Source organism: Tamandua tetradactyla, chromosome 7, assembly GCF_023851605.1.
Source record: "Tamandua tetradactyla isolate mTamTet1 chromosome 7, mTamTet1.pri, whole genome shotgun sequence".
NCBI lineage: Eukaryota > Metazoa > Chordata > Mammalia > Pilosa > Myrmecophagidae > Tamandua > Tamandua tetradactyla.
In genome coordinates, this window is record NC_135333.1 from 57,744,501 (window position 1) to 57,761,114 (window position 16,614).

Below are 16,614 nucleotides of genomic sequence, written 5' to 3' on the forward strand. Positions count from 1 at the left end.
AACAATGAACAAACATACAAACATTCCTGACATAGAAACATTCTTGACATGGTTACAATCAATGGGTCACAATATAATCACATATTTGTGTATTCATCACCATGATAATTTTTTGAACAATTGTGTCTCTCCAAAAAAAGAAAGAAAAAACTCATATATGCCATACCCCTTACCACTCCCTTTCATTGACCACTATATTTCAATCTACTCAGTTTATTTTAACCTTTGTTCCCCATATTATCTGTTAATTTCTAATCCATATTTTTTACTCATCTGTCTATACCATAGAAAAAAGGAGCATCAAACACAATCACATAGACACATTGCAAAAGCTATATCATTTCACAATCATCTTCAAGAAACATGGCTATTGGAACACAGCTCTACAGTTTCAGGCACTTTCCTCTAGCCACTCTCATACACCTTAAACTAAAAAGGGGATATCTATATAATGCATAAGAGTAACCTCCAAGATAACATCTAGACTGTTTGAAATCTCTTAGCCACTGGCACTTTATTTTGTCTCAATTCTCTCTTCCCCCTTTAGTCAAGAAGGTTTTCTCAATCTGTTGATGATGAATCTCAGCTCATTCTAGGATTTCAGTCCCATGTTGCCAGGGAGGTTTACACCCAGCTAGCAAACTAGAACAGCAGGCTTAGCCTATCCTTTGTGGAGTATATGTTTCATGTGAACAAACCCCAAGACTGAGTGCTCAGCCTATTGATTTGGTTGTCCCCATTGCTTGTGATAATAACAGGAATTCTCCAAGTAGGGAAGTTGAATTTTTCACCCTTTCTTGCTGTTCTAGTTTGCTAGCTGCCGGAATGCAATATACCAGACACGGAATGGCTTTTAAAAAGGGAAATTTAATAAGTTGCTAGTTTATAGTTCTAAGGTAGAGAAAATGTCCCAATTAAACAAGTCTATAGAAATGTCCAATCACAGGCATCCAGGGAAAGATACCTTGATTCACAAAGGCTGATGAAATTCAGGGTTTTTCTCTTAAGTGAGAAGGCACACGGCGAACACAGTCAGGGCTTCTCTCTCGGTTGGAAGGGTAGATGGCAAACACAGCATCATCTACTAGCTTTCTCTCCTGGCTTCCTGTTTCATGAAGCTCCCCAGGAGGCATTTTCCTTCATTGGCTGGTGGACTCTGCTTCGTGGTGCTACAGAATTCTCTGCTCTCTCCGAATCTCCTTCTTTCTCCAAAATGTTTCCTCTTTCATAGGATTCCAGAAACAAATCAAGACCCACCCCAATGGGTGGAGACAAGCCTCCAGCTAATCCGGTTTAACGACCACTCTTGATTAAATCACATCTCCAGGGAGATAATTTAATTACAGTTTCAAACATTTAATACTGAATAGGGATCAGAAGAAACGGCTGCCTTTATAAAATGGGATTAGGATTAAAACATGACTTTTCTAGGGTCCATATATCATTTCAAATCAGCACACTTGCCATTCCCCCAAGGGGACTTTGCAAATACTTTATTCACTGTCAAATCACTCTGGGATTTATCAGGGCACCAAACCAACATGGACAAACCTGCAAAATCTCATGCCCTATCCAAGGTTCCATGCACATATGGTGTTCAGTTAAACTCTCCATATAAGTTAAATTAGGAAATGCATTAGTCAAAATATAAATTTTCTATCAGATAAACATTTCTTGCATTAGTCTCACAGAAGTTGAAGTGTTAAATATGAATTACCATCTATTTTCAACACCCTGCATTATTGACATTCCTTTGTTCTTCCTCATGCAAAAACATTTTTTAATTTGGACGTTTAGTCACTATCATTGTACACTCTAGGCATTCCTAGATTATACCATTTCAGTCTTTATCATCTATCTTTCCTTCTAATTTCCTTTGTGCCCCCAGTCCTCCTCCGTCATTCTCACATTCAGCTTCATTACTGTGCTAAAATCAGGTAGTATTGTGCTATCCATCTCTGAATTTTTACAACCAGTCCCACTGCACAATCTGTATCCCTTCAGCTCCAATTACCCAATCTCTACCTTATTTCTATCTCCTGATGGTCCCTGTTTTTAACTGAGATTCTCCAAGTTTACTCATTAATTTTAGTTCATATCAGTGAGACCATATAGTATTTGTCCTTTTGTTTCTGGCTAATTTCACTCAGCGTAATGTCCTCAAGGTCCATCCATGTTGCTACATGCTTCACGACTTTATCTGTCATGCATAATATTCCATCATATGTATACCACAGCTTGTCTGGCCACTCATCTGTTGATGGACATTTGGGCTGTTTCCATCTTTTGGCAATTATATATAATGCTGCTGTAAACATGGATGTGTGAATGTCCATTTGTTTCCTCGCCCTCGTGTTCTTGGAATAGATACCTAGCAATCGTATTGCCAGGTCATGTGGCAATTCTATACTTAGCTTCCTGAGGAATTGCCAAATTGCCTTCCACAGTGGTTGTTCCATTTTACATTCCCACCAACAGCAGATAAGTGTGCCTCTTTCTCTACATCATCTACAGCACTTGTCACTTTTTATTTTATTGATATTGGCCATTCTGGTGGTTGTGAGATGATATCTCATTGTGGTTTTGGTTTACATTTCCATAATAGCCAGAGAAGTTGAGCATCTCTTCATGTGCCTTTTAGCCATTTGTGTTTCCTCTTCTGAGAAGTATCTATTTATGTCTTTTGCCCATTTTATAATTGGGTTGTTTGTCTTTTTTGTTGTTGAGTTGAACAATCTCTTTATATATTCTGGATACTAGACCTTTATCTGATATGTCATTTCCAAATATTGTCTCCCATTGTGTAGGCTGCCTTTATATTTTCGTGACAAAGTTCCTTGATGCACAAAAGTGTGTAATTTTGAGGAGCTCCCATTTATCTATGTCTTTCTTTAATGCTCGTGCTTTGGGTATTACGTCGAGGAAACTGCCTTCTGTCACAAGTTTTGTAAGATATTTCCCTACATTTTCTTCTAGAGTTTTATGATCTTAGCTCTAATGATTATGTTTGATCCATTTTGAGTAAATTTTTGTATAAGGTTGTGAGATATGGATCCTCTTTCATTCTTTTGCATATGGATGTCCAGTTCTCCAAGTACCATTTATTGAAGAGATTGTTCTGTCCCAGGTGAGTTGGCTTGACTGCCTTATCAAAGTTCAATTGTCCACAGATGAGAGGGTCTATATTTGAACACTCTATTCAATTCCATTGGTCAGTATATCTCTCTTTATGCCAGTATCATGCTGTTTTGACCAGTGTCCCTTCGTAATATGCCTTAAAGTAGTATGAGACCTCCAATTTCATTTTTCTTTCTCAAGATATTTTTAGCTACTCAGGGCACCCTGCCCTTCCAAATAAATTTGGTTATCGGTTTTTCTATTTCTGAAAAGTAAGTTTTGGGGATTTAAATTGGTATTGCATTGAATCTACAAATCAATTTAGGTAGAACTGACATCTTAACTATATTTAATCTTCCAATCTATGAATACGGTATGCCCTTCCATTTATTTAGGTCTTCTGTGATTTCTTTTAGCAATTTCTTGTAGGTTTCTTTGTATAGATCTTTTCTACCCTTAGTTATGTTTATTCCTAAATACTTTATTTTTTTGGTTGTAATTATAAATGGAATTTTTTATTCCCCCTCAGATTACTAGTGTATAGAAACATTACAGATTTTTGAGCATTGATCTTGTAATTTGCCATTCTGCTCTACTCATTTATTAGCTCTAGTAGTTTTGCTGTGGATTTTTCAGGGTTTTCAACATATAGTATCATATCACTTCCAAACAGTGAGAGCTTTACTTCTTCCTTTCCAATTTTGATAACTTGTATTTCTTTTCTTGTCTAATTGCTCTGGCTAGAACTTCCAACACAATGTTGAATAACAATGGTGATAGTGGACATCTTTGTCTTGTTCCTGATCTTAGGGGGAAAGTTTTCATTCTTTCCTCATTAAGGAAAAATGGGTTGGCTTTTATAAAGGAAATTTATTAAGTTGCAAGTTTACAATTCATCATACTACTGTCTTCTCACCTCAATGGTTTCTGCTGAGAAATCTACACATAACCTTAGTGGGATGCTCTTGTATGTGATGTATTGCTTTTCTCTTGCTGATTTCAAAATTCTCTTTTTGTCTTTGACATCTGACATCCTGATTAGTAAGTGTTTTGGAGTATGTCTATTTGGATCTATTCTGTTTGGGGTATGTTGTACTTCTTGGATCTGTAATTTTACATCTTTTATAAAAGATGGGACATTTTCAGTGATAATTTCCTCTATTAGTTTTTCTCCTCCTTTTCCCTTCTCTTCTCCTTCTCAGACACCCACAACATGTATAGTCATGCACTTCATGCTGTTTTTCAATTCCCTGAGTTCCTGCTCATATTCTTCCATTCTTCTCCCTATATTTTCTTTTGCTCGTTGGATTTCAGATGTCTTGTCCTCCAGCTCACTAATCCTTTCTTCTGCCTCTTGAAATCTAACATTGTAGGTTTCCATTGTTTTTTACATCTCTTCTACTGTGTCTTTCATTTCCAAAAGTTCTGTGATTTGTTTTTTTCAGACTTTTGATTTCTTCTTTTTTTCACCCATTGCCTTCTTTACATCCTCCATCAACTCGTTGATTGGATTTTTGATGAGATTTTCCATGTCTGTTCAAATATCCTGAATTAGTTGTTTCAACTCCTGTATCTCATTTGAATTGTTGGTTTGCTTTTTTGACTGGGCCATATCTTCAATTTTCCTAGTATGACTCATTATTTTTTGCTGGCATCTAGGCATTTGATTTCCATAATAAGCTTATTCTGGAGATTGCTTTCACTCTTTTACCTAGGATTTTCTTGCTCAATGGCTTTATTCTTTATCTGTTCTTTGACATTCATTTGAACTTATTCTAGACCTCTAGCATAGGTTTTGTTTAACAGATCAGAATTTTTCAGTTCTTGTTTTCTTGTTTCTTACCCTGCCTATACGGAGCCTTTTTTTTCTCCTTAGGAGGGTATGCTTAGATATTATAGACCCCTGTCAGATTTTTCCAGACCAGACTGGCCTCCTCTAAGGAGGAAAGAGTCACCTGCATTAGTTTTCCCTGAGGATGAGACTATGGATCTAATTTTTAACCACACTTTGAATGGCTCTTTTATGCTATGATGTAACTGCAAATTCAGCAATACTTAACCTTACTTTTTTAAATACATAGACCATAATTATTCATCAGAAGCAAATACTAGAAGAAATCTGAGGCCACAACATTATCATCAAATGAGAACTGTGATAATTATTTTCTTCCATATAAAAAAAGAGGGTGGGGAGCCAATTTTGCCATGCCAGTTGTTGTCCAATGTACCAAGCAGTAATGGTGGGAGTCCTGGGCCTCAAAACTCATGTGTAGGGGCTGCTCAGGGCCATATTTCCTTCTTTTATCTTTTAAGAAGCAATCTAGTATTTCCCCTTTAACTTTACCATAATATGACCAAACTTAAATTTGCAATATTTAGCATTTTAATAACAATTAGTAAGTCAAATTTTGCCTTCCATCCCCATGTTCCCCTAAAACTTGTCCAACAGAAATACCCCTACTGCCATGGACACATGAGTTAGCCACATGATTAGAAACAGCAGTGAGGTGGGAGGACTCACAGGAACTGGGAATAAGATCTCCATCCACAGACTAAAAGTGAACATTCAGGGCACAAATTTGAGGTGAAAATGGAGAAGGAGGAAAAACAAAAATAAAAACTAAAACCAAAAAAACCTGGCAATGCTATGGAATATAATCTTGCAGTTCTTTAGAAAACTAAATATCGAGCTGCCCTATAACCCAGCAATAACAATACTTTGTATATACCCAGAAGAGCTGAAAGCAGTGGCACAGACATTTGTACACTTATGCTCATTGCAGTACTATTCACAATTGCCAAAAGACAGAAACAATCCAAATGCCCATCAACAGATGAGTGGAGTAACAAAATACCACATACAATGAAATATTATGCAGTAGTAAGACAAAATGAGGTCCTGAAGCATATGACAACATGGATGAAACTTGAGGACATAATGGTGAATGAAATAAGCCAAGATAGATACCATATGATTTCACTTTTATGATCTTGTAAAGGTAAACTCCAAGGCTTATACTATATAATATAGGGGACCTAGAGATACATGGAAGCTAGAGGTGGATGAATGGTTAGCTAATGACGTTGAACTTAAATGTAAGGGGATGGTTAGAAGTGAAGGCAGTTCATTAGTGCATCTATAAGTTCTACTGCCATATTGAAAGTGAACATGATTGAAAGGGGTTATATAGATCCATGTCTCACATGAATTAACACTACAAATATAAATAAGTTCTTGCATGAATTACTTCAAAGGTATGAATCTTGTACACAGGGTTAATAATATCGGGGTATAGGGGGAAAATTACTATTGCATGATATGGTCTATGTTTAACAGAAAGACATCAACAGTACCACAGTAATACCGGGAGTAAATAATTGCAGGGGGATGGGGGAAGGACAGGAGTTAAGGGGAGGTTTGGGTGTTCTATTTGGTGAGTATGTGTTTATGGGTTATTTTTCTCTTGGAGCAGTGGAAATTGTCTAAAATTGAGAGTGTTGATGGCTATACAACTAAGTGAGGATAATGTTAGAGAGGATAATTGTTGACTTTGGACATTATACATGATGCCCAATGGATGGAGATGGCTGAAGGATACACTGACTGAGAAGTAGAATGGCAAACTGTTATGTAGAATGGCAAAATATTATCAAATATTGTGGGGCTACAGAAAGAAACAAAGTCATGAGGCATGCAATGAGGTGAATGAACCTGGGGGACATTATGTGATACAAAATAAGCCAGAGACAAAAGAGCAAATATTGTATTGTCTCTTTTAGAAAATAATTATAAGAAAATTTGGGCCTAGATCGTAAGCTCTTATAGCAGTCACATTTAGTCCAGATCTGTAATTGTTTTTTCTAGACTTAGAGAGACTCTGCTATATATGTGTAATCTTGTATTTCCTTGGAACTTTGGGTACCTGTATGACACCGAAGACTCAGAGTAGGAGTTCTGCAGGTTTGAAAGTCAGCATTGCCACATACAAAAAAGTTGAAAAAGAGATCAGGCTTCAATTAGAGATAAAAACAAAGCCCATCAGGTTGGCACTGAGATAAATCAGAACACAGGGGTAATGAAGACATTGTCTGTATTTTAGAACTTTGCCTACCTAATGAGAGCAAAGGAACAGAGGTTTATTCTGTCCAAACTTGAATAGTCTGTAGCACATAATCTAGTTCACTCTCTCTGGATAGACCATTTAAACAACCCAAACACATAGAGCTCAGAATGGGAATGCAGGCTTGTAATTCTATATCGCTTAATGTAATGCCTGGATATATCCCAAAGTATGTTGAGCAGATAATTTAAAAAGTATTGGAAAAGTCCCTTGAGGGATAGGAGAAAAAAAATATGGACAGTTAAGCTTTGTCACCAGGAAAACCCCTGATACTGTCTCAAACATTAGGGACTCCCAAGTTAATAGACCAAATCTTTGATCGTGAGGCTTGCTCTTGTGAAGCTTATTTATGTAGCAGAGAAGCTTGGCCTACCTATAGTCATGCCTAAGAATTACTTCCAGAGGACCTCTTTTGTTGCTCAGATGTGGCCTCTCTTTCTCTAAACCCAACTCTGCAAGTGAAATCATTACCCTCCCCACTATGTTTGACCTGACATCCAGAGGTAAAAGTCTCCCTGGCAATGTGGGATATGAATCCCAGGGATGAACCTGGCCCTGGTACCTGGGATCAACAATGCCTTCTTGCTCCAAAAGGTGAAAAGAATTGTAACAAATAAGGAGTCAGCACCTGAGAGAGTTCAAATAGAGTTGAGAGGCTATTCTTACACAAGCATCTGCTAGATATTGCTACTTACCATGGTTTGCCAAACTATAACCAAAACCATCCCTGCAAACCCTAAAGAGCACCTAGGGTTTTATCTGAGATTCTAGAAAGCTTCCATGCCTTATGATTACTTTCCAGAATCCTACAACTTCTAGATGGTTTCCTAGGCCAGATAAGTCCTAAAACCCAGAGGGGCCAGCTTCTCCAGAACATCAACTAGTTCCATCCCCCTATCCCATATTACTGACAGACCTTTCCAACATGGAAAAGTTTGAATGGTCATAGCCCAAATACCTCTAAAGATTGGGAGAAAGATTAAAGGAGAAGGAGGAGTTATAACAGAGAAGATAGGATTTAACAAATGAGTGTGACTGCTGAATCATTATATCGATATCTATTTTAGTCTCCAGTGTCTTCAAGCAGTTAGAAGGAAAAACCTAAAATTGTGGAATGTAAACCATACCAAACCCTAAACCTGTCCTATAACTACCTATTACAATATACTTTGAAATTCATTGCATATATATATATATTTCACAATTAAAAAAACAACCTGGCAACTGATTTTACCTAAACAAATATAACAATTCTCATTGGCTCAATTGAAGTTGTAGATTAATCCCTGAAGATGTAGTTTTGAGCTGCACTCACAGCATGTTGGAGAGAGAAAAATAATTTTGGTGAGTGTCCTTTAGACTCTGCAGTCGCCTTTGTGATTGGCATGTCCACGTGCTTACTATTTAATAGGAAATGCAAGGGCAGATGTCCTGTGGAGCTGGTGTTTCTAGATGCTGCGCCCCCAGAGGCCCAGGGCCTCACGCACTGCCCCGGCTGCTGCTGGAAACCCTGGAGGCTATTCTGATCCTCCATCTTGAGCTGTGCTGGGATATGTTTGATTAATTGGTTGCCCATCAAACCTGAGTTTATTCTGTCTCATGGACAAGCCTATCACAGTATACCTTCATCAGCTGGCTCAGTGGAGTGTGCCTCTTAATCTTGAACTGGATGACTGACCCATCCTTCCCGGCCATTCAGATTGATGTGGTCGTTCTGTCTTACTTCCTCCTTGGGCTTCTGCTAGGACATGGCTGTGAGGGTTGGTGGGAAGGCAGAGCAGCACACAGCAGGTAAGTCACTTTCTTGGCCCTGCTGCTCTCCTGCTGCAACTTGGAACCATTCATTTTTAGACACCAAATTCTGTGTCAGTTAGGGATGTTTTTGTCCATGTTTTTTTTTTTCTTGTATAAGAAGTCTGGAGATAAGCAAGCCCAGGCTGGTGCAATGGCTCAGTAATATTCTATTCCACCAACCATAGCAAGGTGGCTTGTTGTCCATGATCCAAGACTGCTGCTGTATCTCCAGGCATCGGGTCAGTGCATTCTGGGCTGACACTGGGGCACAAAAGGGTAGTGACACCTGTATCTTTCCCATTTATCAGTAGAGCAAACTCTTTCCCCCAAAGACCCCAATGTTTCTACTTTCATTTCATTAGACAGAATTATGATACCTTAGCTATTAGGGAAAATTTTCAAAAATTAGTGTTTCCTAGAATAGGGACATGTAGGGAAAAAGGGGTTGGGAATGGTGTGTTAACCCAATGCAGTGCTCTCCACAGTGTTTCTGGATAGTTGAGGAGGGAATTTGATGACCTTTTAAGTTTTGTTCACAATGACCCAGACTTGAGTGGTAGAAGAATGCTCTGTGGTATATCTAAGTTCTTCATATTCCAGTCCTTAAAATATATGTAAAGCAAATGTTTTAGACAAGCACCAATATTAGACTCTGAATTTTTAAACATTTTACTCAAATGAATTATTTCAGATTCCCATGATTAATTAAAAGTGCATAAATAACACCCTATTTTGCAGGTAAGTACATTGTTATGGCTTTGCCATTTGACTAAGGATGCAGAGAGATCAATGTCTGGCCAGACAGACTGGCTAGACAGACTGAGACCTGAAAAACTGACTGGTTTCTGAATGAAACAAAGTTTCATTCATTTCTAGCTGGAGAGGAAAGTTTACAAAGACCTCATGATCCAGTTCAACATTTGAGGTTTTGGAGTGGATGAAGTGTTCAGTAGCTTTGCTAAAGGATCTATGCTTTGGAATTTCTTGTTGTTTTAATAAGGTTCTAACAGCCAGAACAGGGGGAAAATGTTTAGCTTTCTTTTTCCCTAAGCTCTGAATGTGTTTTAGAGACAATTATATTATAGTTTCATTGTTTATTAGAATCATTGAGTATTTTATAACTATATCTGTGTTCCTTTCAACAAGATTTCAAAATACTTTATTGCCCCAGGGGCTAACACATAGCAAACTATTTAATTTCCCTGAATATTTCCTCAACCTGCCCCAGTCAACAAGTAAATTACATAATTTGGCTTAAATGATTACTCTATGAAGATAAGGAGAGAGATGGCACCTATTAAACACTGGAAAAAGCAACCATTACATCACTATTCCCCCCTTGGTCAATATTTCCAAATCCACTTGTTTCAAAAAGAAGTTCAATATCTTACTCCAGTCCCTTTCCCCTTCAAGCCCTGAGAAGGAAGTAAATTTCAACACACATAAGCTTTCAAATAGCATAAGTCTGTTAGAAATATTATCTTAGTCTTAGGAAGCAACCTCTGGCTCTGCCCAAAAAGTCTGTCATCTAGTAGAAGAGAACTAGCTATTCAGAATGAGGAGCTGTGTGGGTGACTGGTGGGAAATCAAAAAGGACATTTGAGGAGGAAGGTTTATTTTTGCCAGGAAATGTGCATTTGTCTAATCACTGGGAGGAAAAAGCATTGCCTTTATTTCTGCACAGTCACTGTTACAAAAATAATAGAATTGGTGAAGTGTAGCAAAATGTGGAAATTGTATACCATCCATGTTGCTGCAGGCAATGCATTCATAAGTTTTATAAGCAATTGTCTATTACGCAGTCCATTGGGAATCTGAGATTTTTTTTTATTAAAGGGAAACTATTGATTTCTATTTTCTGAGTTATTTTCTCAAGTAAAAGGATGGGATACTTTGGTTTAGAAGTGCTGTCAAGCAAAGACCATTAGGTACACTGTCATTTAGAGCATACTATAGTCTAAATGAAGAGAAATATATGGGAAAAGATAGAGATGTGTATGAAAATATTTAGGCTCAGGAGAAAAACAGCCTTGGGCCCTACCTGCCTCTTGCCCTATTTTCATCTACTTGCCCAGTTCCAATCCCTCCCCTCCATATCCCCAAGGCCAGGATTTGAGCTAAGAAATTACTGAGTCCTTCCTGCTGGGAAGCTTCCTTGACAAGGGATGTTGGAATAGATTAATTGACTGGCCAGGGGCAATAATTTGCTTTGGTGAAGCTGAAAAAAATGACAGAAATGTGAACAAGAACTTGAGCAGAACACAATCTCTGCAGCTGGGAAGCTCACCTCAGCAGTAACATTAAGAATAATTTAACAGAGAAAGAAACCAAGTGAGTCAGAGAACATGAGTCAAAGTGAAAGATGACTCATTGGACCAGGGGATATTTGAGGTGATGGGAGTGAGAAAATATTCCTCCTCCATCCTTGTCTCAGTAAGACTTCCTACAGGGCTAAAGTTTTTTTGTGTGTGTGAATAGATGTCTTCACCAAAAAAAAAAGTTCTTCCCTTTTGTTTTCTGTAATAACATCCAGGTTTATTAGATTGTTGCAGAAATTCTAATTATTTTCATAACTCTGGATTTTTGGTAAACATCTCCTAAGAAGAGGGGCATGAAAGGGAATGCACTTAGAAGAAGAGCAGAGAGACTTCATGACACCCATATGCAGGAAGGAGATGGCACACTGATTTATGTGAGCTGAGGGAATCTTGGAGTGTGATATGGGACTGGCCTTTAGCTATAAAGTAATGCTTGTAAAACACATGGTAAGCATAACTTCTCTGGAATTTCTAATGTAATACAACCACTCTGAATTTCATTAGGAAAAAAAAAGTTCGGAAGTTCTTTAGCCATCTCTTATTCCTTTAGAAAAAATAGTATCAAGACATTTAGAAAGCCATTTAAAAAACACAATAACTTTTGGAGAGATTCATTTAAGAAATTACTTTCTATACACAGAAAGTAACAGAAGAATTACTTTCTGTATGAAAAGACAGGTCACTCTGACTGCAGAAGAATGCTGGTTGCCTACTCTAATATCCACTCACCCCCTTTTCCTTAAAAATAGAACCTTCAAAGCTGTCACAAAGCTGTGTGAAAAAAGGCTATGTTCCCCAGTCTCTTCTGCATCTAGATATTTATATTACTAAGTTATGTCCAATGCAACATGAGCAGAAATACTAGATAACACTATTAAAGAACAGCTTGCATGTGTGAACTCTTCTTCCACCCCTTTTTCCTTCTTGCAGGTGGAAGGCAGGTATGACAGATGAAATGTAAGCCGTCATGGATCATGAGGTGAAAGGCACATGCAGAGGATGGCAAAGCAATTAGATAAGAGGTGCCTGGGTTCCTGATATTTTAACTTTACTACCTTTGGGTTGAGCACCTTAGGGCTTTTATGGGAAGGACAAAATAAGCATCCTATGTAAGCTGTTATATTTTGTTGTCTCTGTTATATGAGGCCATATATAACCCTTATAATCATGTAGAATACATATTTTTTCCATTTGCCTATAATGCCATTGTTCACTCAGGAACTGGATTTTTTGCTGACAAATATCTTATGGTTTCCATTGACTTATGGGAGAGAAAACTGGATTTATTAATAGCTCCACTCTGACTCTGCCTACAACCAGCCTTTCCTTACCTCCGACTGAGGTTGAGCAGTGTCCTCTTTCCTCACAATATGATTAAAACAAAACAAAATAATGCAGCATGAGGCAAGGCAGGTAGGAAAATTGGTTATTCAATAAGATTACTCAGAGCATACTTCCTAATACACAGTTTCCCTTGTACTCTTGTTCTATCTGCTCTCTTCACCTCTCTCTCCTCACCCTCCTGACCCATCTATTCTGGACAAGTATCCTTAGGGCCATTCCAGCAACAACTGTCAAATTTGAAAATAACAAATTTGACAGTATATTTTAGACCCATCTTAAGTAATGTTGTAACTGGGCTTTCTATAATCCAAAATTTCAGATATATCAGTTACTGTGTTAACTCTAAACCAAAGTTGTTTTTTGTTGTTGTCGTTTTGTTTAGATTTAGTTTTAGTTGGATAATTACCACATCCACTAACTAGATTCAAATTGCTTCTAAAGCAATTAGCAGGATTCTAGTTCTTTGTTTCTCTGCATGATGTAAAGGTCAAGTGCCAACTTGAAGTGCAAACACAGCCTTTGCTTGACAACCTAATCCAGTAATGCCTCCTTGTTGACATCAATGATGACCCAATGAGAACCTGTATTTCAAGTTTCTCCTTTTCTCAAACTGTATGAGTCCACTCAAGTTAGTCTTCAGTAATATTAATGCCTCAGATGAATTTTGCCCCAGTTCAAGTATCCCCCTAGGTAAAGAAATCCTTTTTACTGATGGCAGAGGTTAGAAGGGAGACTGCAAAAACAAAAACAAAAATTTCCTTTGAGTTCACCAATACATATTAATTTCCTTGAAACATCATAAGCTTTAACTTACCAATTAAAAAAAAGTCAAAGGTTAGACTATTTGTCCAAAAGTCATACCAAAAATGTTCACAGCTCAATCATTGAGCTGTGAACATTATAATAATAATATCTATTAGTGAGCTCATGATGTGCTGGCTGGCACTGGACACATTGGCAGTCCACGGTATAAATACTTTCTGCACTCATGGATTTTACTTTCTAGTGGGGTAACAGATTTGCAGCCAGACAACCTCTATTGTGTGACAAGTGTTATCATAAGGGTTGGCAAAGGGTGTGATAGGAGCAGAAAATCCACACTGAGATTGCTGTATTCTCACATCTACGTACACATAAACACACACACACCGATATATATATATATATATATACACATATATGTGTGTGTGTGTGTGTGTGTTTATGTGTACATAGATGAAAGGATACCTGGAGGAAATAATAACCTAAGCACTAAAACCTAAAGGCTAAGGAGAAATTATCTAGATTAAAGTAGAAGAAACAGCTTAACACAGATGTCTTGAAGGCAAACAAGGTCAATGAACTAAAAGTTCAGTGTGGCCGTACCTGGGCAGGAGTTAGTGGTGATAAGGATACAGAAGTAATTAGAAGTAATTACAGAGGGCTTTTTGGGGCATATTAAGAAAAATCAGAGTAGCTCTGGGCTCAAGGACATAAGACTCAATTGAGGATGAAGTCTAGACCTCAGGCTGAAAACAAGAAATTAAAAAAAAAGTTTATTGAATTAAATGGAGGAAACCCAGTTCACCTTCCAGAAAATCAGCATCTGAGCAAATGCTCTCTAGGTAGGAAGTAGAAGAGCTTTTTTACGGAGAACTAAATGGCCCTCAAAAAAGTTGTCCAGACTTCCGGAGAAGATGGCGGCTTAGTAAGACATGCGGATCTTAGTTTCTTCCCCAGGACAGCTACTAGGGGAGTAGAAACGATACAGAAAGCGCCCAAAGCCACAACAGAGATAAAAAAGACAGCGCACCCCATCCTGGAACAGCTGGCTGGCTGAGAGAAGCAGCTCGGGTGAGATCACCGAGGCGCGCGGGCCTCACCGGGTGGGTGGCAAGCGGCCGGAGTCACTCCCTTCCCCCTTCCCGAGCCAGCTGGGAGAATTGGAGAGGCGGTCCCCTGAAACCGCGGCGGCTGACGCCCACACCATGCGCGGCCCCCCGGACCAACTGAGAGAATTGGATCGGAAATCCCCAGCCGTGGAGAACGGTGACGGGTGGGGGAGGTCCCTTCCAAACCCGTGACTCCCAGGGAACGTGCACTCTCGCGGGTGGGCCACTGCTGCTGGCGCCCTCCCTCCACGCTTGTCGCCCCGGGCCGACTAGGAAATTCGGACGGGCTCTTTCCCGGGCTGCGGTGGCCAGCAACCCTCCCTACATTCGGACCCCGGGCCGGCTCAAGCTGCTTCGGCTAGCGAACCTCCTGGACGGTGAGAGTTTTCCAAAGTTAAAGGTCCCACATCACCTTTTACTGGTGGGACCCGCAGACAAACGTGTGCCACGAACGCCACCTACTGGGCAGGATAAGAAAAACAGAACCCAGAGATTTCACAGAAAAATCTTCCAAACTTTTGGATCCAATACCCAGGGAAATCTGTCTAAATGCGCAGACGCCAACAGAAGATAACGGATCACGCTCAAATAATTGAAAATATGGCCCAGTCAAAGGAACAAACCAATAGTTCAAATGAGATACAGGAGCTGAGACAACAAATGCTGAATATACGAACAGAAATGGAAAACCTCTTCAAAAACGAAATCGATAAATTGAGGGAGGACATGAAGAAGACATGGGCTGAACATAAAGAAGAAATAGAAAAACTGAAAAAACAAATCACAGAACTTATGGAAGTGAAGGACAAAGTAGAAAAGATAGAAAAAACAATGGATACCTACAATGATAGATTCAAAGAGACAGAAGATAGAATTAGTGATTTGGAGGATGGAACATCTGAATTCCAAAAACAAACAGAAACTATCGGGAAAAGAATGGAAAAATTTGAACAGGGTATCACGGAACTCAAGGACAATATGAAGCGCACAAATATACGTGTTGTGGGTGTCCCAGAAGGAGAAGAGAAGGGAAAAGGAGGAGAAAAACTAATGGAAGAAATTTTCACTGAAAATTTCCCAACTCTTATGAAAGACCTAAAATTACAGATCCAAGAAGTGCAGCGCACCCCAAAGAGATTAGATCCAAATAGGCATTCTCCAAGACACTTACTAGTTAGAATGTCAGAGGTCAAAGAGAAAGAGAGGATCTTGCAAGCAGCAAGAGAAAAACAATCCATCACATACAAGGGAAACCCAATAAGACTATGTGTAGATTTCTCAGCAGAAACCATGGAGGCTAGAAGACAGTGGGATGATATATTTAAATTACTAAAAGAGAAAAACTGCCAACCAAGACTCCTATATCCAGCAAAATTGTCCTTCAAAAATGAGGGAGAAATTAAAACATTCTCAGACAAAAAGTCACTGAGAGAATCTGTGACCAAGAGACCAGCTCTGCAAGAAACACTAAAGGGAGCACTAGAGTCAGAACCGAAAAGACAGAAGAGAGAGGTATGGAGAAGAGTGTAGAAAGAAGGAAAGTCAGATATGATATATATAATACAAAAGGCAAAATGGCAGAGGAAAATATTATCCAAACAGTAATAACACTAAATGTTAATGGACTGAATTCCCCAATCAAAAGACATAGAATGGCAGAATGGATTAAAAAACAGGATCCTTCTATATGCTGTCTACAGGAAACACATCTTAGACCCAAAGATAAACATAGGTTGAAAGTGAAAGGTTGGGAAAAGATATTTCATGCAAATAACAACCAGAAAATAGCAAGAGTGGCTATACTAATATCCAACAAGTTAGACTTCAAATGTAAAACAGTTAAAAGAGACAAAGAAGGACACTATATACTAATAAAAGGAACAATTGAACAAGAAGACATAACAATCATAAATATTTACGCACCGAACCAGAATGCCCCAAAATACGTGAGGAATACACTGCAAACACTGAAAAGGGAAATAGACACAAATACCATAATAGTTGGAGACTTCAATTCCCCACTCTCATCAATGGACAGAACATCTAGAC